General features: G+C 40.9%; 1 long non-coding RNA gene across 2 annotated transcripts in view; it reads right to left on the bottom strand.

Annotated features, from left to right (window-relative positions):
- Positions 1-25,315, bottom strand: part of LOC134909449 (uncharacterized) — a 923,346-nt gene that overhangs the window by 247,895 nt on the left and 650,136 nt on the right. The window contains exon 4 of one of the 2 annotated variants that reach the window (XR_010175936.1): positions 19,828-19,943. The exons of the other annotated variant lie outside the window; for it this stretch is intronic. This is a non-coding gene — a long non-coding RNA (uncharacterized LOC134909449). Of the gene's footprint in view, positions 1-19,827; positions 19,944-25,315 lie in introns of those variants that run through there. 2 annotated transcript variants of the gene reach the window in all.

The raw sequence follows: 25,315 nt of genomic DNA, 5'->3' as shown, positions 1-25,315 counted from the left end.
TAACTAGTTAAACAGTAATAGCTATTGTTATTGTATTTTTTGTGATTTATTGTGTGTTTATGTTTTATTGAACTAAACCTATTACTCTATAACAGTAACCCATTCCTGTCATCTTGGGTTACTATAAATAAATGTAAATTGCTTTTGTATAAGTTTTGTCTCCCACTGTGTGTGTGTGTCTGGTTGGGGAACCCTTGCCTCTCTGCTGGGCAGGAATGAGTTAGGAAGTGCTGTCAGCTTACGCCTGTACCACACCATTTATATCCTTACAAAGAGTGTATTACATCAGTGTGCCTTGAAGATCGTGGTTGGGAACCCCTGCCATAGAGGAGCGCAGAAAAATGTCTGATGTTGAGCTAACAGAATTCTCTGTGACACGGGCAGCCAAATTAAACTGACAGCCTAATGTTTAAAAGTTATATCCTGCACATTGCTTTGTAGTTATATAACCAATCACAGAGGTATAGTACCTTTGTATACATATAGAGTTGTGTGAATCAAATTATCTCGTCTCTGTGACTTACCGTATATATTGGCTTTCCAGTATTTGGAATAATGTTTTCCATTTTAATTTGCATGAATTATATTGTGAATAAGTCTGTGGCAATTTGGCCATAGTTTTGGATGGTGGCTCTAGGGTACTCAAACTTAAAATTGAATACACACGTATGCAGAAAAAAATGCACCATAAAGTAGACTCATTTTTATTCTTTCTTACATGGACGATAAAATACATTATTTATTAAAACAAAACGTATATTAGAAGTGAATGAAAGAATATGGCTTTCTATATGAAACTGGTGAGCATTGTCTGGATGTTTCAGAAACCATTTCCCAAGGTTAAGGTGCTGGGAAAATATATTTCAGGTCACAGTTGAATTTTTTAATTTTTACATTTTTTTTTACATTCTTTCCTTCATGGCTTTTCGAAGCGCAATGGAAAAATTAATACAAAAGACCAAAAAGTAATTCACACGGCAGGAATACAGAAATTGTAAAAGCACAGACAGCCCTACAGAGGAGCAGTGCCATTCACACACAAAGAATTTTGCTCATGTAGATGGCTGATTAATTGCTGGCCTGCCTAGTTGAAACTGCAACAAGCTAGATACTGCCAGCATGCCATCTGTTACCATGGTAATGCACAATGTTCCTGGTTCTGACAAACCCTTGAATGCTGGAAAGATTGTGCCATATGTAAATAAGGCAAATTAGTTTTCCTATATCATCCAGACAAGGTTATACTAATATAAAGCACATATTCTTACCATAACCCCTAGCGTGTCATGAATAGAATCCACCTCTTCACACACAGAGAAACCTGCACAGCACTCTCACAATGCACCATGCACAGATTTCTGAATACCATTTTGTCTGTATAGAAAATATTAACTATTTCAATGTTTCACCTGCATCTTAAGCATAATGTCTAGATAATTGACCACAAAAAAATACACGTACGTCATCAACAGTCGTTTTAAGTGTACAACATAACTACAGAATATACCTAAATAATAACGTGGGATATTTTTTTTTTTATTTCTTTTGGTGTCTAATGTGTCTTTTAAGTACAAGTCAAATGTAAAATCTCTATCCGGAATACTAAACGTGGCCTCCAATGGTGATATTTCTTTGCCTACTGTTTTAGTCAGGATTGGGGCGGAGCAGACAGGATGGAATTAAAGGAAAGAACATAAAAAAATAAAAAATAAAACAAAAGGGGAATGAAAACTGTAATTAGGTTGAGCATAATCATTCATAAAACAGTATCACTTGGATCAATTCAGAAAGGGGAGACTAATGTACTGCTTGAGGAGGTGATGTTGGAGATCAGGCAGGTCATAGTGATACTGTAGGTCACAGTTGCTTTTTAAACATTGGGGGCACTGATTAGCCACAGTACTGTGCTTTTACATGCCCATGCTACACTTTGGGGACTTGTATCATCTTCATAAATAATTTGCAGTAGGGAGTGCTTTATCCTGTGTATAACAGTCATCCCAATTGTATATATATATATATATAAATATATATATATATATATATATATATATATATATATATGGAATCAGTGAATCCACATGACTGGTATAAGTATATAAAATGTAACAGGTAAACCTACATTAAGGCTCATATGAGTAAATATACTAAGATGGGGGATGTTGCCCATAGTAACCAATCAGATTCTACTTCTCACTTATCTAGCACCTTCTAGAAGATAATACATGGAATCTGATTGGTTGCTATGAGAAACATCCCATCTTAAATAGAACTCCCATCTTAGTTAATTTACCCCTAAGTCACTGTTACATTTTAAATACATGTAAATGCAACATCTTCCTCTAAAGGGCAAAACCATGTGCACTGAAGATGGAGCAGATATAACATGTGCAGAGAGAGTTAGATTTGGGTGGGTTATTTTGTTTCTGTGCAGGGTAAATACTGGCTGCTTTATTTTTACACTGCAATTTAGATTTCAGTTTGAACATACCTCACCCAAATCTCTCTCTACACGTTACATCTGCCCCACCTGCAGTGCACATGGTTGTGCCCATTAGAGGAAGATTTAGCTTTTTGCAATCTATCTTGAATTAGGCCCATAGTACTGTATTTCAGGTTCTGTCAAAGCATGGGAACTTTTACACCAATACCTGTGAAAGTTATTAATAATTTCTTAATAGAATTTAATAGAATTTAGCATGTATTTTAGTATTAGATAGGTTTAAAAAGAAGTATTCTTAACATTAAGGGGCATATCTATCAATTACCACATTTGGGTAGTTTCTGTTGTCATTATGATTTAAAAAGAGTAAACAAAGTTGTTTGACAATAAATGCCTTCACCCAACCACTAACCATGAGTGAAAGAAAAGTTTGTGAGTTATCATTCATATTCTCTGACAATTGGCCAGAAAATCACAAATTCTGCTAGGGTATGTAAACTTATGAGCACAACTGTATTATGTGTTTTACGTTGTGATGTAACAATACAATTCGACATTTTTCACAAGACCCTGAGTGGCGCAGCCGTTTCTTCAACATTGCTTCTTTCTTCACTGAAGGCACCGGGGCAAGTGTCATTTTGGAGGAGTGCCGGGCTTTCTATGCTAGTATATATATATATATATATATATATATATATATATATATATATTTATGTATATATATATATATATATATAAATCATCTGTTGTAACAGTTTGTTTTATTTATTATTATTTATTTATTACCAGTTATTTATATAGCGCACACATATTGTGCAGTGCTTTACAGGGAATATTTGCCCATTTACATCGGCCCCTGCCCCAGTGGAGCTTACAATCTATATTCCCTATCACATGTACACGCAGATACTGTATTCACGCTAGGGTTAATTTTTGTTTGGAGCCAATCAACCTGCCTGTATATTTTTGGGATCGTGGGAGGAAACCGGAGTACCTGGAGGAAACCCACGCAAGTACGGGGAAAATATACAAACTCTGCACAGTTAGGTCCATGGTGGGAATCAAACCCATGACCTCAGTGCTGTGAGGAAATAATGCTAACCACTACACCATCCATACTGCCCGCTACAATAAGCACGGCACTACAAGATTTGATCCAAAATTATTTAATGTGCAATAGCATAAATATTATCCATAATAATCATTGTTTCTGGCATGTAGTCAGCCTATGGTCAGCATCTCATTTCTGGATCTTGTAGAGTCCCAACATCAGGACTAGGTGCTGCTACATGAATGGAAGTAGTATGAAGAAGCAGGACCACTACTTCCATACATGTAGCGGCACCTAGTCTTGATGACGGGACCATGCGAGGTCCAGAAACGAGCCGCTGACCACAGGCTTACTACTTGGCAGAAACATTGATTATTATGGACAATATTTATGCTATTGCACATTAAATCTTATTAGATCAAATCCTGTAGTGCCGTGCTTATTGCAAAACAGGCTTTTGCAATAGAGGATTATTTATTCATTATAGCAAAGGCACACAGGTCGTTGCACTAATTATTCACAGTGCCGGATTCCATTGACTTGTATATATGTATGTATATATATATATATATATATATATATATACACGCAACAGAAAGGAGAGCACTCCCGGTGAAATAAATGATAGTCCCGGTGCCCGCGGTAGGAGTTTTCAAGCAAAAATCCAATATATATATACACAGGTAGTCCGCAGCACACGGTCAATGACCAAGGCAAATACAGCAGATATACTGCAACGTTTCGATATTTTAATATATCGTCATCAGGCACAATAAAACATACAAACAAACAACTAACCTTATATCCCCTAGCACCCACATGGCGAGGGCTGCCTCCGGAAGCAGTGGGACGGCACCAATGAATGACGTCATCACCACCCGTCCGTTGCTAAGACCACAAGCCAAATAAACCATTAAAAACAAACAATAAAAAAGAACATTGGCAGAGAGTAAATGCAAGAACAGCATATAGAACATAATATGTTACATTTAGAAACATAGTATTTATGTAAACTGCAGAAGATATACAAAGCACCACAACAAATAACAATTGTAGCGTTTAAATACATGCAGAGATGCCAGAATACTCATTCAAGCCTCTGGGTGATAAAGTTTGTAAGCGTTGAATCCATCGCGCTACACATTTCAGCAATTTGGATGCACGATCACCCCTCCTCAAATTGATCGGTACATGACCCCACTGATATGTTTAGAGATCAACTGAGTACTATTCTTTACACGGCAGTTTTGGATGGTAAGATCCCCCGATTGTTGGCTGATGCTTTGGTACCTAAACACCCTACTGTACTTTTAATTTATACCTTACCTAAGGTTCATAAAAATTTAATTTCTCCCCCTGGCAGACCCATCATATCTGCCCGGGGATCTTTATTCCAAAACTGTGCAGTCTACATTGATTCACTGCTTCAACCATGTATAGTGGACAATAAGTTTTATTTACTGGATACTACATCCTTGTTAAATAAACTTAGTAACATTCAGATTCCATCAGGGTGTTTGCTCTGTTGCATTGATATTTCCAGCCTTTACACTGTCATCCCCAACGAGGCGGGAATAGCAGCAGTACGCAAATTATTATTGACACATCCAGCGTATATAGGTCCTGATGTGGAATTGATTTGTGATTTACTTAGACTTATTTTGACTTGTAACTATTTCATTTTTGATGGTAAGTTTTTTCTGCAAATGGCCGGCGTTGCGATGGGGTCGAATGTGGCCCCTAGCTACGCTAATGCGTACATGTTTGAGGTTGAGCATGCTGTATTTCATTCTAAACCAGAGATCTCTAGACATATCGTACATTAAAGCCGATATATAGATGACTTGTTCATCATATGGACCGGCTCGCGGGTAGATTTTGAAACTGTAATTTCTATGCATAATGAATCTAAACATCCCATTCAATTTACGTATGATATTGATGAAGCTACTATACACTTTTTAGATGTTCAGATTACTCTACAGGATGATACATTAATTACTTCCATATATCAGAAGCCCAGCGATAGGAATTCTATTCTCCACGCTGGAAGTTTTCACCCCAAACCTCTTAAATATGGTGTTCCATATTCTCAATTTATTCGGGCTTGCCGCATCTGTAGCAATCGAGAGACAGCCATTGCGAACATAGACAAACAGATAATGGATTTTTTGCAGAGGGGGTATGAATTATGTCATCTCAAGAAAGCCAAAGAGAGGGCATTGAGTATTCCTGGTTACAAATTGTTACAATCCAGGAAGAAGGAACCTGTCGGTTCAGTCATGCCCTGGGTTAATCATTATAATCCATCCAGTGGTACTATAGGTCACATTAGTAAAAACTGTGGCCAATAGTACAATCAGATCAAACTCTAAATTTAGCCCAAACCAGAGTCATGAGTTGTTATACTCGTGGACGCAACATTAGAGACATGGTGATGCGGACTGATATCACCGGTATGGATCAGATACAAACCACTCAAGATAATTTTTTTAAACGAAGGAATGGATGTTATCGCTGTCTGGATTGCACCACCTGTCGCTCGCTGGTTGTGGGTGACAGTTTCTGCCATCCCTACAGCGGTAAGAAATTCTTTATCAAATACCGGGTAACGTGTACTACACGTTACATTGTATATCTTATTACATGTCCCTGCGGACTCATTAATGTAGGGAAAACTGAGCGCACTTTAAGAGAGCGCATGGCCACACATCGGTATGCTATTAGGCAGGCCATTTCCACCAAACAGAGTGACCAACCTGTGGCCCGTCACTTTATGCAGGCGGGGCACAGCTTGGCAACATTACAGTACATGATCATTGATCATGTACCGATCAATTTGAGGAGGGGTGATCGTGCATCCAAATTGCTGAAATGTGAAGCGCGATGGATTCACCGCTTACAAACTTTATCACCCAGAGGCTTGAATGAGTATTCTGGCGTCTCTGCATGTATTTAAACGCTACAATTGTTTTTTTGTTGTGGTGCTTTGTGTATCTTCTGCAGTTTACATAAATACTATGTTTCTAAATGTAACATATTATGTTCTATATGCTGTTCTTGCATTTACTCTCTGCCGATGTTCTTTTTTATTGTTTGTTTTTAATGGTTTATTTGGCTTGTGGTCTTAGCAACGGACGGGTGGTGATGACGTCATTCATTGGTGCCGTCCCACTGCTTCCGGAGGCAGCCCTCGCCATGTGGGTGCTAGGGGATATAAGGTTAGCTGTTTGTTTGTATGTTTTATTGTGCCTGATGACGATATATTAAAATATCGAAACGTTGCAGTATATCTGCTGTATTTGCCTTGGTTATTGACCGTGTGCTGCGGATTACCTGTGTATATATATATATATATATATATATATATATGTAGCAAAAGTAGAAAATCCACTTGTACCAGCACACCTGCAGTAGCAGAAAAAAGTTCCTTTTATTATTAATCCATAATTATCTTGGAAATAAAGTGCAATGTGCAGTTGCGCAATTCAATGGATAGGCAGTCAATGAACAAAAAAATATTAGTTCCAATGCATGTTACCAGTCCGCAGCTCCACCAACAGCTGTTTCGGTGCCACAGCACCTTCATCAGGGTCCAGGAGCCATGCAAATGTCATAGAAGCCATCCATGCATGTTCACAACAAATCCACTACATTTTATATACCCACAACCACACCCAATCATTACAAACACCTGTGTTACCTATTCCAATCTGTGCCTCATCAAACACCATCTAATAGAAACATGGCATTGCTTAGGTCTCCATAGTAACATGTAAAATCACTAAATGTGTGTGTGTGTGTGTGTGTGTGTGTGTGTGTGTGTGTGTGTCAGCTGAATTTTGATAACTTAGAAACAAACAACTTAATTATAAAAATATTTTTCCTCTACAAGGCAGCAGAAGAGTTAACAATAAATTGCAATTCATATTATTACAAATTGAATATTAAATAAAGGACATAGGGGGTCATTCCGAGTTGATCACTAGCTGCATTTGTTCACTGCACAGCGATCAGGATAAAAAAACGGCAGTTCTGTGCATGCGTATGCGGCGCAATGTGCGCGCGTGACGTACAGGCACAACAAACAATGTAGTTTTACACAGGGTCTAGCGATGCATTTCAGTCGCACTGCTTGCCGCAGAGTGATTAACATGAAGTGGGCGTTTCTGGGTGGCAGCTGACCGTTTTCAGGAAGTGTGCAGAAAAACGCATGGAATGCCAGGAAAAATGCAGGCGTGGCTGGGCGAACGCTGGGCGTGTTTGTGACATCAAATCCGGAACTGAATAGTCTGAAGTGATCGCAAGCGCTGAGTAGGTTTTGAGCTACTCTGAAACTACACAAAAAAATTTTGTAGCCGCTCTGCGATAAAACCGTTCGCATTTCTGCTGAGCTAAAATACACTCCCATTGGGTGGCGGCATAGCGTTTGCACGGCTGCTAAAAACTGCTAGCGAGCGATCAACTCGGAATGACCCCCATAGATGTGTAGAAGTCCACTTACATAACATTTGTACCATATTAAGATTTATTTATTTATTATTTATTAACAGTTTCTTATATAGCGCAGCAAATTCCGTTGCACTTTACAATTGGACACAATGATAAAACAAGACTGGGTAATAAACAAAGTCATAGAGGCAGGAGAGCCCTGCTCGCAATCTTACAATCTATAGGGAAATAGGCATTGATACACAAGGAAAGGCATTATCTATTGCATATTTGTCCACTGGATTGCAAAGGTTCTAGGTGGGTTGCATGATATCATATCACAGCAATGATGAACCATGGTCAGAAAGAAGGGAAAGTGAAGAAAGAGAAAATATGTGGAAGTTATGTGCAGACTGTTCAGTGGGGATATAATCAGAAAGCTTATGAAGGTTGAGTGAGCGGTTCTGGGATGTGATAAGCTAGCCTGAAGAGGTGAGTTTTCAGGGAACGCTTGAAGGTTTGGAGACTAGGGGAGAGTCTTATTGTGCGTGGTAGGGCATTCCACAGAGTGGGTGCAGCCCGAAGAAAGTCATGCAAACGTGCATGGGAGCAAGTAATGAGTGTGGATGAGAGACATAGATCTTGTGAAGAGCGGAGAGCTTGGGTTGGAAGATATTTGAGATGAGCGGAGAGATGTACATTGGTGTAGTATGGTTAATGGCCTTATGTGTGAGTAAAAGTATTTTATATTGAATTCGGCAGAATACAGGTAACCAATGGAGGGACTGACAGAGTGGATCTGCAGACGATGAACGTCTAGCAAGGAAGAATAGCCTCGCAGCTGCATTCAGAATGGATTGTAGTGGTGAGAGTCTCTTTTTGGTAAGACCAGTAAGAGGACTATTTGTAATAATCAATGTGGGAGATAATGAGAGCATGGATTACAGTTTTTGCAGTGTCTAGTGTAAGGTATGGTAGTATTCTGGATATGTTTTTTAGATGCATGTAACATGATTTTGAGACAGATTGAATGTGGGGAGCAAAGGACAGTTCTGAGTCAAGTATGACACCTAACCAGCGAGTTTGTGAGGTAGGATTGATTGTTGAGTTCTCAGCAGTGATAGAGATATCAGGTTGGTAACTACTATTGGCTGGTGGAAATATAAGCAGCTCTGTTTTGGAAATATTAAGTTTAAGGTGGTGAGATGACATCCAAGATGAAACAGCAGAAAGGCATTCAGTGACCCTGACTAATACAGATGGTGACAAATCTGGGGCAGATAGGTAGATTTGAGTATCATCTGCGTACAGATGATACTGAAATCCAAAAGAGCTGATTAGTTTCCCAAGAGATGAGGTAGAGATTGAGAAAAGCAGAGGACCTAAGATTGAGCCTTGTGGTACTCCAACTGAAAGAGGTAGCGAAGAGGAGGTGGATTCAGAGAAGCGAACACTGAAGGAGCGATTAGATAGGTAGGATAGGAACCAAGAGAGGACTGTGTCTTTAAGACCTAGGGATTGTAGTGTTTGTATGAGAAGAAAATGGTCAACAGTGTCAAAATCAGCAGAGAGATCTAGAAGAATAAGAAGTGAGTAATGGCCTTTGGACTTTGCAGTGACTAGATCATTCACTACTTTATTCAGTGCTGTCTCTGTGGAGTGCTGGAGCTTGGAGAGGCATGGCAGCTGAGGGATGGGACGGTAGTTTGAGAGTGTTAGGGTCAGAATATTGTTTTTTCAGAATGGGAGTAATCAGTGCATGCTTGAACAGTGAAGGAAAGATACCAGTAGAGAGAGAGAGAGAGATTACAGATGTTAGTTAACATTGGGATAAGCACAGGAGACAGAGATTGGCTTACTTGTAGGGGTATAGGCTCAAGAGGAGAGGTAGTAGAGTAGCAGGCTGAGAAAAGTGTTGACACTTCATCTACACTTGTGGGATCAAATGAGAAGAGAGTGCCAGAGGGTTCAGGTAGATAATTGAGCAGGTCACTGGCTGAGGAAGAGCATACCATTTCATCTTGGATCTCATCAATCTTGTCCTTGAAGTAGGAAGCAAGATCTTGCGCCTTGATAGTGGCTGGTGGGTTGGGTGAGGGAGGGTTCAAAAGTGATTTAAATGTATTAAAAAGTCATTTTGAGTTAGAGGCTTGAGCAGAGGTGAGAGTTTGGAAATATGTTTGTTTGGCAGAGTCCAGGGCATTACAATAAGAGTGGTAGACAGTCTTATATGTGAGAAAGTCGTTAGGAATACAATACTTACACCACTGATGTTCAGCTTTGCGTGAGAGTTTTTGTAGGTGTCTTGTTAATTTAGAGTGCCACGGTTGACATCTTGACCTACATGGAGTGTGATGGGTAGCTGGAGCCACTTGGTCAAGGGCTATTTCTAGAGTCTGGTTCAGATGTGATACAGCAGTCTCAGGAGAAGTAAATGCAAAAATAGGTGAGAGCAGTTGTTGCAGAGAGGTGGACAGTTCTTGAAAATTAATTGTGTTAATATTTCTGTGGGTTTGAGGAGGATTAGAGGACTTCAATGACTGACTTTGAAGTAATGGTGTAGAGAATGCAGGTGATAAGGTTGTGATCTGAGAGAGGGAAAGGGGTGTTAGTGAATTCAGAAACTGAGCATAGTCTGGTGAATACTAGATCAAGGCAGTGGCCCTCCTGATGAGTAGAGGAGTCAGTTCATTGGAAAAGGCTAAGAGAGGAAGTTAGAGAGAGTAGATTGGAGATATGAGCAGCAGATTTTGGACTATCAATAGTAACACTGAAATCACCCATGATGATGGTGGAGATGTCAGAGGATAGGAAGTGAGGGAGCCAGGCAGAAAAAAAGATGAAATTGCTTCCCATATCTTCCATTACCTGAATAACTTAGAAAGGGAAATTCATGCTAATTCTAGTTTAAAGACAATAAATAATTGGGTACTCAGTCAACATTGGGTGGAACTATTAAAATAATGTAAAGTTTTTAAAAATAATGCTAACTTAATGCAGAACTTTACTATAATGGAGTGGGGAGCCCACAGTTAATGCAACAGTCAGAGGCAGAACTCTGGGAGGCAACGGAGTCAGCTGCCGCCGGGCTCCTGCTTTGAAGGGGGGCACCTCTCCTCCTATTCCATGTGTTCAGCTACATTACTCAATTAAGTTAATTGACAGCAGCCGGTACCTCTTCCGTAGCTGACTTCCCCACTAGTCACTGCACCTTACAAATCACACCCTGTTTATTATAGATACACAGGAAGCAGACACCTTGCTGATGGAGCTATTTGCTCCTATAAAGGAAGCATAAGAATTTTAACTATATGAAGTTATTTCTCTGACAATTACAAGTATCTTCATATAGTTAGAATTCTCCTACTTCCTATGCAAGAGCAGATATCTCCATCAGTAAGGTGCATGCTTCCAGTGTAATAGGTTGTGGGTTCTAATCCTGGGTATGAGACTTGCAAATGAATTGTCAGAGAAATAATCAGCATTGTTAGTGACTGAGCAGATCTATGTAGTGTGTTGCTGGACACTTACATGGATCTGCCTAGTTGCAATGGTTTTGTAGTAGCTTCATGTAGTTAGAATCTGCAGGCTTGCCATGTAGGAGCAAATAAATATATATATATATATATATATATATATATATATATATTAGAATGGAAAGGTGTTCGGCACTCCCTGTAATGGTGTTTAAGGTGCCCGGTGCCCTCCTATGCAGGATACTGCTGTGACATATAGCAAAATATATATATATATATATATTTATAGGGGGGGGGGGGGGGCACCAATATTTTTCTTGCCTCCGGGCAACTGGGACAAACTTACGCCACTGGCAATAGTAAAATATCCACATCTGCCGTTTGTACGCTAACAGGTATCTATCAGGGACGTGCAGTCAGGGGAGGCAGTGCCTCCCCTGTCATTAATGATTAAATTAATACAAAGAAGATACTTATGACTGTGTCATAAGTAATCTTTATATTATGGGAATCATTGTACAGTGTAAATAGCTGTGTAAATGAATGTCTGCGGCACCGAAAGCGGTGCCTCACGCTGCCCATTGTACACGTCCGGAAGCAGGGGGCGGGACCAAGCAGAGGGCTGTAAAAGCCCATTAAAAAAAAACACTGAAAGCGGCATCTGTACAAGTGCCTCAAAGCAGCAGGGACGTGCTCTCAGCCTATATGAAAGCACGCCCCTGTCACTGTGATTGGGCACTGGGCATCAGATTGAGCACTGACGGTGACTGCTTCCGGCTGTCACTGTCAGTGCTGTACAGAGTCTCTCTCTCTGCATTAGATGCCTTTCTCTGTGCTCCCTGTAGTTTTCTCCGTTCACCCACACTGGAAATCACTCATTCGTTCCGGCTCTTCACCACTGCTGCCACTCTGAACTCTGCGTTGGGCTGGCTCAGCCGCGCTCCCCATGTCTTTTGCGCACGTGCATATATCACAGCACCGCACCTAACTGCAGCCTGTAGGACGTGATCGGCATGGGATGTAAGTAATCTCTCTCTCTCATTTTTATAGGTACCCCTATTGGATTCTACTGGACAAGTGGACGTGATCGGCGTGGGATGTAGGTATGTGTGAGTGTGTGTATTTTAATACATTTTTAGTTTCAAGGTCTGTGTGTTGTGTTTTTATTTGGGTAATTTTTGTTGTTGTAGAACTACAGGTACCAGCGTGCCCGTTATTTCACCACATGCTGGTACTTTTGGTTCTCCAAGTACCAGCAAGCGGGGGAGGCTTGCTGGGCCTTGTAGTTCCAAAACAAAATACAATTTTCTTTTTTTACACACTTATGGCCATCAGCCCGGAAACCACCGCCCAGTGGTGCTGGGGACAGCCTCGGGCTTCACCCCTGGCCCTTAGGTGCCTGGCAGGGGGGAAACCCCTTCATTTAAGGGGTCCCCACTCCTCCAGGGAACCCCGACCAGGGCTGACTAGTTGGGGGGGGGGTAATGCCACGGCCGCAGGGACCAATATAAAAGTGTCCCCCGGCTGTGGCATTATCTCCCTGGCTAGTGGAGCCCAGTGCTGGTTTAAAAAATACGGAGGACCCCTACATCTTTTGTCCCAAGGTATTTTTGAAACCAGGACCATACTAAGAGCCCAGTGCTGGTTGTCTAAATATAGGGAACCCCTGTCCAGTTTTCCCCCCAGTATTTAAACAACCAGGACCGACTCAAAGAGCCCGAGGCTGGTTATACTTAGGAGGGGGGACCCCACGCATTTTTTTTTAAAAGAGGCCACGATCCCCCACTTCTCCCCTCTTCTCTCACTCTCTCTCTCCCGACCCTGGATTCCTTTCCAGGCTGCTCTTGTCACCGGTGATCCCTGCAGTTCTAAGCCCATGTCCATGTAAGTAAATACCAATATAATTGTCATTCACTGTCTGTTCCCATCACCCTTTACTTCTCTTTTACACTCTCACCCACTGCTACTGCTGTTACCCTTTCTCTGGCATCACCCTCTCCCTGTCACCCACTATAGACACTCTTTCCCCGGCGTCACCCACTGCTGTCACCTCTCCCTGGCGTCACCCACAATAGCCACCCTCTCCCTGGCGTCACCCACTGCTGTCACCCCTTCCCTGGCATCACCCACTGCTGTCACCCTCTCCCTGGCGTCACCCACTGATGTCACCCTCTCCCTGCTGTCACCCCCTCCCTGGCATCACCCTCCCTGTCACCCTCTCCCTGGCATCACCCACTGCTGTCACCCTCTCCCTGGCATCACCCTCCCCGTCACCTTCTCCCTGGCATCACCCACTGCTGTCACCCTCTCCCTGGCGACCCTCTCCCTGGCGTCACGCTCTTCCTGGCGTCACGCTCTTCCTTTCACCCTCTCCCTGGCATCACCCACTCCCTGTCACCCACTGCTGTACCGTATCCCTGTCACCCACTGCGGGATATTTTGTTGTCCAGGACTTCCATTAACTTAATAGTGCAGCATCCACGGTGCTATTAAGTTAATGGAAGCCCTGGACAACAAAATTGCATTCATGTCCTCCTCCCACTCCCTTCCCAGTCCCAAACACTAATTTATATTTATTTTTTCTATAAAAATGTACAATATATCACAAGTATAATGAGCAGGCAGCGGGCATTGGCGGCAGTGGCGGCATCGGACTGAGATGCAAATTAGTGGCAGAGGGCTGGGTCAGTTGATGGTGGGCAAGTTTGTAAGCCATTGGTGGTGGCAGCGGGCATCATCTCAGGGGCAGTAGTGGGCATTGGCTCGGCAGCGGCAGTGGTCATCGGCAGGATTCGGCGGACATTATGGCTGCAGTGCCTCACCAGCCACTGACCTCACCGCACACCACTGGTATTTATCCAGTGTTTACTTTTACTCTAAAGTAGTGATCTAGCCATACAAAACGCTTTACATTTTTCTTTTCTTATTATAGGACACCTGAACAATAACCCTAAGAGCCAAATCCATCTATACCCCTTATTTGTAATTGGAATGGCTACATAGTTTACAAGCGGACAGTTTTCAATGCTATGTACTCTGGGTTTATGTGCTTGTAGAATTTGTAAACCACCAGATGATCAGTGCTATTTAATACATATGTTGCTATGGTAAATTTCCAATCATAGTTAAGAAAAAGATAAACATATAATTTAGCAGTATGTATAAATCACCGCAGGAGTCAATTCTTTGCTCGTGTCGATTATTTCTAAATGGTTTAAAATAATTACCCAAGTTTGTTTTATCCGATTTAATATTACTTTTGCAAAGTAATCTGTCAGAAAGAACACAGGCATGTATATATAGGTTTATTGACTCTTCTTTAATGGAGCAAGAACAGCCACATTAAATATAGATTGTCAGGTAGCTTATTTTAAATGCTATATGAATATTAATGTGGATCTGATGCCTAAAAGCTACAGATGATCAAAATAGTGACATCATGTAATGTAAACCAGGTTTCTCAATAGGACAGAGCAGTTCACTGATGTGAGAATATGAGAGATCTTCCAGTGATGTAATTATTGAGTTTTGCTTTGCTTTTTTGCAATATGGACCTGACTGTATTCCACAGCGCTGCTGCTTTTGTAAAAGGCAGAGTCTTTGCTTGGCACATGGGTCATCAAAATGTGTTGCTGGCAGGGGCGTCCACTGTCTTTGTGGTCTGCATTTGATTGGGCGTTATCTACAGAAAGCATGGGAGTGGCTAGGACCCACATCTAATATGAATGTCTGACATGTTCAAACTAACAACCATCTGGTAAGCATCCATAGCATTGGAACTGTGCCAATTTCTGTGTATTTTTTACAAGCACTTTGAATGTTACATTTGGTAAGGGATCTACTCCCACAGATCCTGATTCATGTTTGTACAGCAAGTAAAGCCAAAAAAAAAAAAAAAAAATATGACTTTGTGTCTGGAACAAACCATGTTGCCATACAAGGGGAGCAAATATATTCATATTTTTCCTAGTGATTTTCCTGTGCAGGGTAAATACTGGCTGCTTTTCTATGTCACCCACAAATATTAGACAGCTTTATTTTTACACTGCAATTTAGATTTCAGTTTGATCACACCCCACCCAAATCTAAATCTTTCTGCATGTTGCATCTGCCCCACCTGCAGTGCAACACGGTTTTGCCCATTTGCTTGCTTTTTCGCTTTACATATAGTGCTCTGCTTCTGCTGTCTATTGCATAATCTGGCATTACATCAACCACCAAATAGGCAGTGAGCAGGTGGGAGTCTTGTTAGCACTAAGTGACTCACAGAGCACAGAAAATGGGAGAGAGGTGACACAATCACTAATTACTACCTTTTTCACATGTATGGATACCATATTTTTTTTGTTTTTACAGAAATAATAACTCCATTACAAACAAAATTTGCTATAGCATAGTTACATTGTATGTACACTATTTTATCAAAAGTGCAGAAACTGAATCACTATTATTACCTCTATTTCATACCATCATTTTTAGGAATTATCTGAGCGATACTTTTTTGACTCATTTTACCAAGATACTGGTAATTAAATATTCAATGTTGTTGTTAGTTGCTTTAAAGCAAACCTATTACTACATCATTACTTGGTTTGCAATTAATTATAACTGAACCACATAAAAATTATTTTCTTTTCTTATCCTTTAATTTTAGGATATGAACTAGGAAAGGGATTTTCAGAGTTTTTGCACGATAATCCATCTATTGTGCAGATGCCACTCCTGGGCGGAGATGGAGGGGCAGAACTTGTTGGACGTGTGCTGCTAACAGAAATTCTTGTATGGGTCTCAGGTAAGCGAGCTATAATTTGAGCCCCAATAGGAAGTATTTTATGATTTAGCTCCACGACAGGACTGGTTTCTGTTTCTTGTAGTCATGTGTTATAGTGTCTTGAAACCTAAAAATTGCTGATGTTTGGGCACATGTGGCTGTACAAAACCTATTCAAGTTAATATTTATATTTGACAGGATGAGTGTAGACTAAAATATCAACAGTCAATAGGTCAACAGTCAATAGGTCAACACCATATGGTCGACATACATTAGGTTCACAGGGTCAAAAGTTCAACATGGTCAAAAGGTTTACATAGAAATGGTTGGAGCAAAAATGGTCAACACAAATTGTTTTTTGTGTCATTTTGTAAGATTAACCATATGTAAGCCAAATTAGTGGACATGTGTACCCTCGTTGGCTAGCTTTGCTTGCCACGCTTTGTACAAGATGCTATTTACAGTCGTAGTCCACGTGGATGGTAAATAATGAAAAAGTAAAAAAAGTGTTGACCATATGTGTGTTAACCATTTTCATGTCAACCTTTTGTACCTGCAGACCTAATGCATGTTGACCATATAGTGTTGACCTATTGACTATCGACCTATCGATCTACAGTATCATCTGGAACCCTACAGGATATGGTTACATCTCCTCATTTATGAATTTTGCATTGATTCAACCAGACTTCGCTCAAAGGCAGCTAATAAATCAATCAAGTCCAATGCTGGATCTCTGTGAGGCCTTGCTTGAAGGCACTGGCGTATTTATAATGGGTGCAGTGTGTTACACTCCTGCTTGTAGGGCAGGGGTAGATGAAGCACTTGGATCTTCCATATTTGCAAGTAATGTTAACTTGAATTTCTTATTACAAAATTTAGTGGTTGCTTTTTTTAAATATTCTGATGCAATATTTTGGCTCTTATTTATTTTTTACTTAACAAGCTTGGATAAGCCTTTCTTGTCAAAAATAGCTTGATATGGCCATGGTTGTAAAATGTTCTTTGGGGAATAGGTAATTATTATCATTATTATTCATAGACCTTTGACACCCCTCCCATCCCTTGCCACCCCTCCCCTTCCCTCTCACAAACTCTGACATCTTTCTCCCATGTATCTGGTGGGGAAGTCATGGCCCTCATCCGCTCCCCCTCCCCATCACCTCCTTACTTGACCCTATCCCCTCCCACCTGCTCAGCTACCACTCTCCTTCTGCGTGTTTCCATCTTGCCCACCTTCTCAGTCTCTCCCTCTCATCAGGCACTGTCCCCTCTGCCTTCAAGCATGCTCTTGTCTCCCCTATTCTTAAAAAACTTTCCCTTGATCCAAACACCCTCTCCAACTATCGACCCATCTCTCTTCTCCATTTTGCCTCCAAACTCCTTGAGTGTATTATCTATAACCGTCTCACTGCCTTTCTTTCCTCCCACTCACTGCTTGACCCATTCCAGTCTGGTTTCCGCTCTCTCCACTCCACTGAAACTGCCCTCATAAAAGTCTGCAATGACCTCCATGCTGCCAAATCTAAGGGTCACTACTCTCTGCTTATTCTTCTTAACCTCTCTCCTGCTTTTTGACACTGTGGACCACCCTCTCCTTCTGCAAATCCTTCACTCTCTTGGTCTGTACGATATTGCCCTCTCCTGACTGTCCTCCAACCTCTCTGATCGTTCCATCTCCGTCTCCTCTCATGACTCTACTTCCCCCCCACTTCCACTAACTGTTGGTGTCCGCCAGGGTTCTGTTCTTGGTCCTCTCCTTTTCTCGCTCTATATGTCTTCTTTAGGCAAACTCACTAGTTCTTTTAACTTCCAATATCATCTCTATGCTAATGGCACTCAAATCTACCTTTCCTCCCCTGATCTCTCCCCAGCTCTCCTCACATGTACCTCTAACTATCTGTGTGCGATCTCTAAAAAAATAAAAATAAACCAGTGCTGGCTGTATCAAGGAAAATCTATACAAATAGGATGGTTTGTTTTATAAAAAGAATTACAATTTATTCCATAAAAACAAGACACGTTCAATAAAACATGTGAGGGTATAAAACACACTCTAATGAAAGGTGTCACCACCTGTCTGTAATGGATCTATATGGTAAGTCCACTTGTTAATAGATAGGTAACTCCAGAACATTCGGCTAGGACATCTTCCACAAATACAGTCAGTGAAATGCAGTGTTAGTTACCAGATCTGGATAACTGATGGTCCCTTGATGGCGCATCAGCTTTAGGAAAAGTCCATTTAAATAGCTTAAGGGATAGACTTGGTAAGGTACTGAAGTATGAATTTAAACAGTGGAGCAGGTTTCCAATATTTGTCAATATGGATGCCACAAAATCCAAAAGGATCTTTAACAAGTGGATTAGGTCCAGGTGGGTGGTGAAGGCAATGTAAACTCAACGCATTTCACTGGTTCAATTAGATATCCAGCTTCCTCAGGAGCATCTCTATGCTGTCTCTTCCTGGATGCCCCAGCGCTTTCTTAAACTCAACATGTCCAAGACAGAGCCGATCATCTTCCCACCTTCCCGCACAACCTCACCTCCCACAATCTCATTATCCATTGATGGCACGACTATCTCCTCTAGTGCTCACGCTGTCTTGGCATAATCCTTGACTATCTCCTCTATGCCAAGTACGCGGTCTTGGCAAAATCCTTGATTCCTCCCTCTCCTTCAAACCACACATTCAGCACCTCTCACAAACCTGTCATTTTCATCTCAAAAACATTTCCAGGATCAGACCCTTTCTCACCTAGGATGCCACCAAGATCACTATCCACTCACTGATTATTTCCAGACTGGATTAGTGTAATCTCCTCCTAATTGGCATTCCTGACAATTACCTCTCTCCACTTCAATCTATCCTCAATGCTGCAGCCCTGCTCATCTTCCTCACCTCCCCCTCCTACAAGCCCTTTCAGAATCCAATTCAAATTTCTCACACTCACTTACAAAGCACTCACCCGCTCCTCTACCACTTACATCTCTGACCTTATCTCCCTTTACTCTCCCACCCATCCTCTTCGCTCTGCTAATGCACACCAATTCTCCTGTCTTCTGATTTATCCCTCCCACTCCTATCTCCAAGATTTTGCACATGCTTCTCCCTTACTCTGGAATTCTCTACCTCTCCCCCTCAGATGCTCCACCTCTCTACAGAACTTCAAACAGGCTCTTAAGACCCTCTTCTTTACCAAACCCAGCCAAATCTCATCCTAACCCTCTGTCCCACACTCGGTCTACCCCATCTGTGTCACCCCTGTCTGTCTGCCCCTCCCCTTTAGAATGTAAGCTCTCACGAGTGCCCTCTTCCCTCATGTGCTTATCCTTTTTCTTACTTTAATAATCCTCAACTGCCCAAATCCTGCAGTTTTAGACCACCTTGATACTTATCTCTGTGTCGTCTACTGATGTAGTTATGCTTATTTACCCTGTACTTGTCCTATATTGTCTTCAACTGTAAGTCACTGTTTTCCTGTTTTGATTATGTGCATATGTACTCTGTAATTGGGTGCTGCGGGACCCTTGTGGCGCCATATCAATAAAGGATAATATTAATAATAATTATTATTATTTTATTTATTTTTTAATAAAAAGCACAACTATCTCGTTCAGTATTTTTTTTAGGCACGTTTTTACTTACCAGATGGTTGAACAGGAGCATAATGTATTTCCTTAGTCAACTGTCTGTCCAAAGGAGCTGATGACTGCATTGGTGGAAGTAGCTGAGACCTTGGTGATGGTCCTGAAACTGCCCTTGAAGAACTTTAATGCAAAAGAGACATTTTATACTTGGATTTTACTAACATCAATTATGTATAACTCAATAGAGAGAGAAATAAAAAACCTGGCACTTCACCTTCGGCTATTGTACTTGTGATTGGACTGGCATTTAATTTTGGGGTCCTGTAAGCAATCAGGATAATAAAATTAGAAAAAATAAAGGTGTGTCTTACTTTGTTTAGCATGCTTACCAGTCTAAATTCTATTAATGTTGTGAGAGTACAGAGAAATGTATAGTGGCTGAGGAGACAAGGGCACAACTAATATATGTGCTAATTTTATTTTATTTTTAATTTTTTTTTATTTTATTTTTTGGGTGTAGTTGCTATGGTAGCCACATGTGAGTGTGGTCAACATTTATGACAATATGTAATAAAAAAAAAAATTGTGAATATTATTGGAAACATGGTTAGGAAAAACATTTAGTCTGGGCCCAAAAATAATTAGTAATGCCCCTTATGTACAGTAGGCATTGTTCTGGTGTTTTGGACACATAAAACACACATCATGCTGTGCTAGGGGTTAGAGTGCATCTGTGTCTTACACATTAATGTACTGGATGATATCTGCTGGTAGTATCAGATCCTTTGAGTGCTGGTACCAGATCCTCAGAGTGAAGATAGTCAATTTGCAAGGGGGGGGGGGGGGGGGGGGGTCACCACCAGTAGTACTGCATACTTGTGCCTCAGCCATTCTTCATCTTTCCTCTTGATGTCAGAAAAGTACTTCCTGCACTGGCTTAGACCTCAGAATCCTGCTCCACCTCCAGAGCATTTTCACCCAACTCTCTTTCTCCCTGCTCCTGCTCCTCTCACCCTCCATGATAACACAAAAGACAGACAAGACAAACACCTAAATATAAAACCTACCCTAACAAAGCACTCTCAGCAATAACACCACATGCACACATTAACCAAAAAAGACCGAAATTATAAGTAGATAAGAGACAAAAAAGATAAACTCTTAAATGTGGACAAAAGTAAATAGCACAAGACACCTTGCAACAATCACAATAAGTAATTCCAACAAACTCAAACTACTTCAAACAACAAACTCCACTCTCTTCCTACCACCAGACAACACCCTATCAGTATTTTCTTGCCATTTTAGGTGTTTTTCAGTGTTTGTGATGTCAGAATAGCAAGTGTTATGTTTAAACCAGAGTTTCCCAAACTCCGCCATTACAATCCAGGTTCTAAGAATATCCATTCCATGAGTCCAGATGATTAAATCACGTTGACTGAGGTACTAATTAAGTCACTTGTGCTAAAGCATGGATATCAACCAATAGAAAAGTATAAAGAGTGTTAGTCGGTTTTGGACTATTTTCAGTTAATGTCGAATACCATCAATTTTACATGTACAGTTAAAGACAAGTTGAATTGTTAAATACCTATCTTATGTTTTTTTTAGACACAAAACTAAAATGGGCAGTGATTATGGTCACAGTGATTATTAATTCTCAACTGATTTAAAGGAAGCAGCCTTTTGTGGGAGGTAACGGTCCATGGTGGCAAAAATGCAGGCCTGTTGGGACCATTTGTGGGGAGTGTATTAGCCACTGACTGTGATCCTGTACAGCATCTCAGTTGTGGTGGCCATTCTGAGCTAACATACACTCACTCAGGAGTTTGATGTTTGCCTGATCTACTTCTCTAAGCAAATACTGGTGGTTGTAACATTATTATATTTTCGCACATCCTCTGACTCAAAAACAGCAACTCTGGCAGCATTATCATACAACTATAAATAAGGACCATATGCCATAGTGTGCTATTTTTATAAATTTACAGATTAATTTATAATACACAAAACATCAAAGGTCATACTTAAGACCAGACGGAGGCTTAAACTTGCATGTTGTAATAAAGATAGGGAATTCTAGACTCTAATTTTTGTATCAAGCAAAGCCACTAGCTGGATCAGTCTCATTCTTTAGGACCCTCCAATAGCAACACATTTTGAGAAGTATCTCTTTTCAGGGCATTGTTGGCAATCACAAATTTTAACTTTTGTAGACTATACACAAAGACATATTTGAAAAAAGGTCCATATGAACAAATCTTTTGTAAGCATATTTGAGATTTGGATCGATATTTCCCAGATTGCTTTTCATTTGTGATCCATTACTTTATAGTTACGTGTCATGTTATAATTATATTATATGGTTATTTTACATATCTTTGACCTTCGTCGGAGACTTTTCATTTTCACTTTAAAGGAAATTTGAAAGTTGTCAAGCTCCTCCTTCTGAGAATTGGCTCTTCAAATGAGCCAATTGCAGCTTGCTGGGAAGTGGTCAGTCTTGAGCCATTGCAGTTGCCCAGTCGTAGCTCGCTGTGTCAAAATTGGCACAAATGGGAAGGCATCAGTCCAATGGCAGTAAACAAAGAGAAAATTTAGTAATACAGAAGAGTTCCCATAATGTGGGAAGATGTCTGGAAATGCCAGGATCAAGAAGATAGAGTGGGAGCTCAACAAGAGAAGATCCTGGAACCATGGCCAAACATTGAGAATGATGGCAGTCTGCAGGAGTCACGACAGATGCTGAGTATTGGAGAGACCTGCAGTTCAGGGAAGCAAATAATTATATGAAGCTGCCCACTGCAGCCTCTCCCAATGGACCTGGTGGGTGGCCTTGGGCCACTATTAATATTATTTAGGGTCTCCCTAAACTACCATGCTTTTTGTCACTACACTGTGGGCACTAACATTTTCAGCATTAAGCGCTTAGGCATTATAGTTTCAGTTCTAGGCCCATAGGTTACAGTAGTTTGGAAGTTAGGCCCATGTCTTAGAATAAGGTCAATAACTAGGTCCATGCTTTTGTATAAATTTAGGCTCTAATCCCATGGCCCTTATTACTTGGTTGTGTAAGAAGTTTTTTGGCCCTCACTCTACCTGGTAGACCACCCTGCATTTCCATTTTCCTGCCAGTACACACACCCTATTTTTCTGCCAAAATAAGGCCAGTTTCCTGCCAAAACAATTTCCTTCTATGTACATTTAATGCTTAGTTAGCTGTAAACCATTCAAAGTCATTGAAGCAATGTACAAATATTATGGAGCAAATAAATATAGATATTTTTTATTTTTTTTGTAAAAGTTATAGTAGATCATATGCAAAACTATCCCATAAAGTTAAATAACTGTGGAAAAGTTTCTTTAAAGCCCTTTAAATTTAAAAGTCACTAATCTCTGTAATCTTACAAAATGTCTTTACATACTGAAAGCATTGGGCCTAATTCAGATCTGATTGCATCACCAAATTTGTTGGCTAATTGGCAAAACCATGTGCACTGCAGGTGTGTGTGTGTGTGTGTGTGTGTGTGTGTGTGTGTGTGTGTGTGTGTGTGTGTGTGTGTGTGTGTGTGTGTGTGTGTGTGTGTGTGTGTGTGTGTGTGTGTGTCAGATCTAACATGTGCAGAGAGAGTTAGATTTGGGTGTGGTGTGTTCAAACTGAAATCTAAATCGCAGTGTAAAAATAAAGCAGCCAGTATTTACCCTGCACAGAAACAAAATAACCCACCCAAATCCAACTCTCTCTGCACATGTTATATCTGCCCCCTCCCTGCAGTGCACATAGTTTTACCCATTAGCTAAGAAATTTGCTGCTGCAATCATATCTGAATTAGGCCCATAGTTATTTTAGGTTCACATATCGTCCAATAGTCCAGAATTTAGTGGTCCAAAAGTCCTTCTTACTGTGTCCCTAATAGTGTGAGGAAAAATGTTGGGCAAATATAGCATAATATGGGCATGTCTAGAAGGATCAGGGGAATAGTCACATTTTCTTCTGATTTATTTGTATGCAGTAAAGGAAAGTACGAGTGCATGGCTAGTTAAACCATGCTTTCAGCTAAGTGCTCTGTTTTAAAGGACTGAATAAGAGAGTGTGTCCAAACTTTTGACTGGTACTATGTGTGTGTGTGTGTGTGTGTGTGTGTGTGTGTGTGTGTGTGTGTGTGTGTATAATTATATATATATAAAAGCACATTCAGTGTAGATCCCTACTATCTCCCTTATTATCGACATTGGATTGTCTGACACCGTTTTTTATGCTGTAAGATAATTTTAAAGGCTGTATATAATTTTATCAAGAATAAAATATTTTTGATATCAACTAATGACTGGCCATTGGGCTCTTGTTTTTGGGTGATTTGGTGGAGGCATATACACTAGCGTGCAAAAGTCTTATGCCAAAGCTTATGTGTTTACTTATATTGCTCTATCTTAATGAATATCAACTTTAATTGCTTCTTAAACACATTATCATGATTAGAAAATAAGATTTTAAACCTACCGGTAAATCTTTTTCTCCTAGTCCGTAGAGGATGCTGGGGACTCCGTAAGGACCATGGGGTATAGACGGGCTCTGCAGGAGACATGGGCACCTAAAAGAACTTTCCAGTATGGTGTGCACTGACTCCTCCCTCTATGCCCCTCCTCCAGACCTCAGTTAGAGAACTGTGCCCAGAGGAGATGGACAATACGAGGAAAGGATTTTGTTAATCTAAGGGCAAGATTATACCAGCCCACACCAATCATACCATATAACCTGGAATACACCTAACCAGTTAACAGTATGAACAAACAACAGTATCGGTCCAAGACCGATTCTAACTGTAACATAACCCTTATGTAAGCAATAACTATATACAAGTCTTGCAGATTTTCCGCACTGGGACGGGCGCCCAGCATCCTCTACGGACTAGGAGGAAAAGATTTACTGGTAGGTTTAAAATCTTATTTTCTCTTACGTCCTAGAGGATGCTGGGGACTCCGTAAGGGCCATGGGGTTTATACCAAAGCTCCCAATCGGGCGGGAGAGTGCGGATGACTCTGCAGTACCGACTGAGCAAATGCTAGGTCCTCATCAGCCAGGGTATCAAACTTGTAGAATTTAGCAAAAGTGTTTGACCCCGACCAAGTTGCTGCTCGGCAAAGCTGTAATGCCGAGACGTCACGGGCAGCCGCCCAAGAAGAGCCCATCTTCCTAGTGGAATGGGCCTTTACTGAATGCAGTAACGGCAATCCAGCCGTAACATAAGCCTGCTGAATCGTGTTACAGATCCAGCGAGCAATAGTCTGCTTCGAAGCAGGCGCGCCAATCTTGTTGGCAGCATACAGGACAAACAATGCATCTGTTTTCCTAATTCTAGCCGTCCTGGCTACAAACATTTTTAAAGCCCTGACTACATCCAGGGACATGGAATCCTCCAAGTCACTCGTAGCCACAGGCACCACTATAGGTTGGTTCATATGAAATGACGACACCACCTTGGGTAAAAATTGAGGACGAGTCCTCAATTCCGCTCTATCCACATGAAAAATCAAGTAAGAGCTCTTGTAAG

The sequence above is a fragment of the Pseudophryne corroboree genome, chromosome 4 (genome assembly GCF_028390025.1).
Source record: "Pseudophryne corroboree isolate aPseCor3 chromosome 4, aPseCor3.hap2, whole genome shotgun sequence".
Taxonomy (NCBI): domain Eukaryota; kingdom Metazoa; phylum Chordata; class Amphibia; order Anura; family Myobatrachidae; genus Pseudophryne; species Pseudophryne corroboree.
The sequence above is the reverse complement of the archived record's forward strand: the minus strand, read 5'-3'. Positions and strand labels throughout refer to the sequence as shown.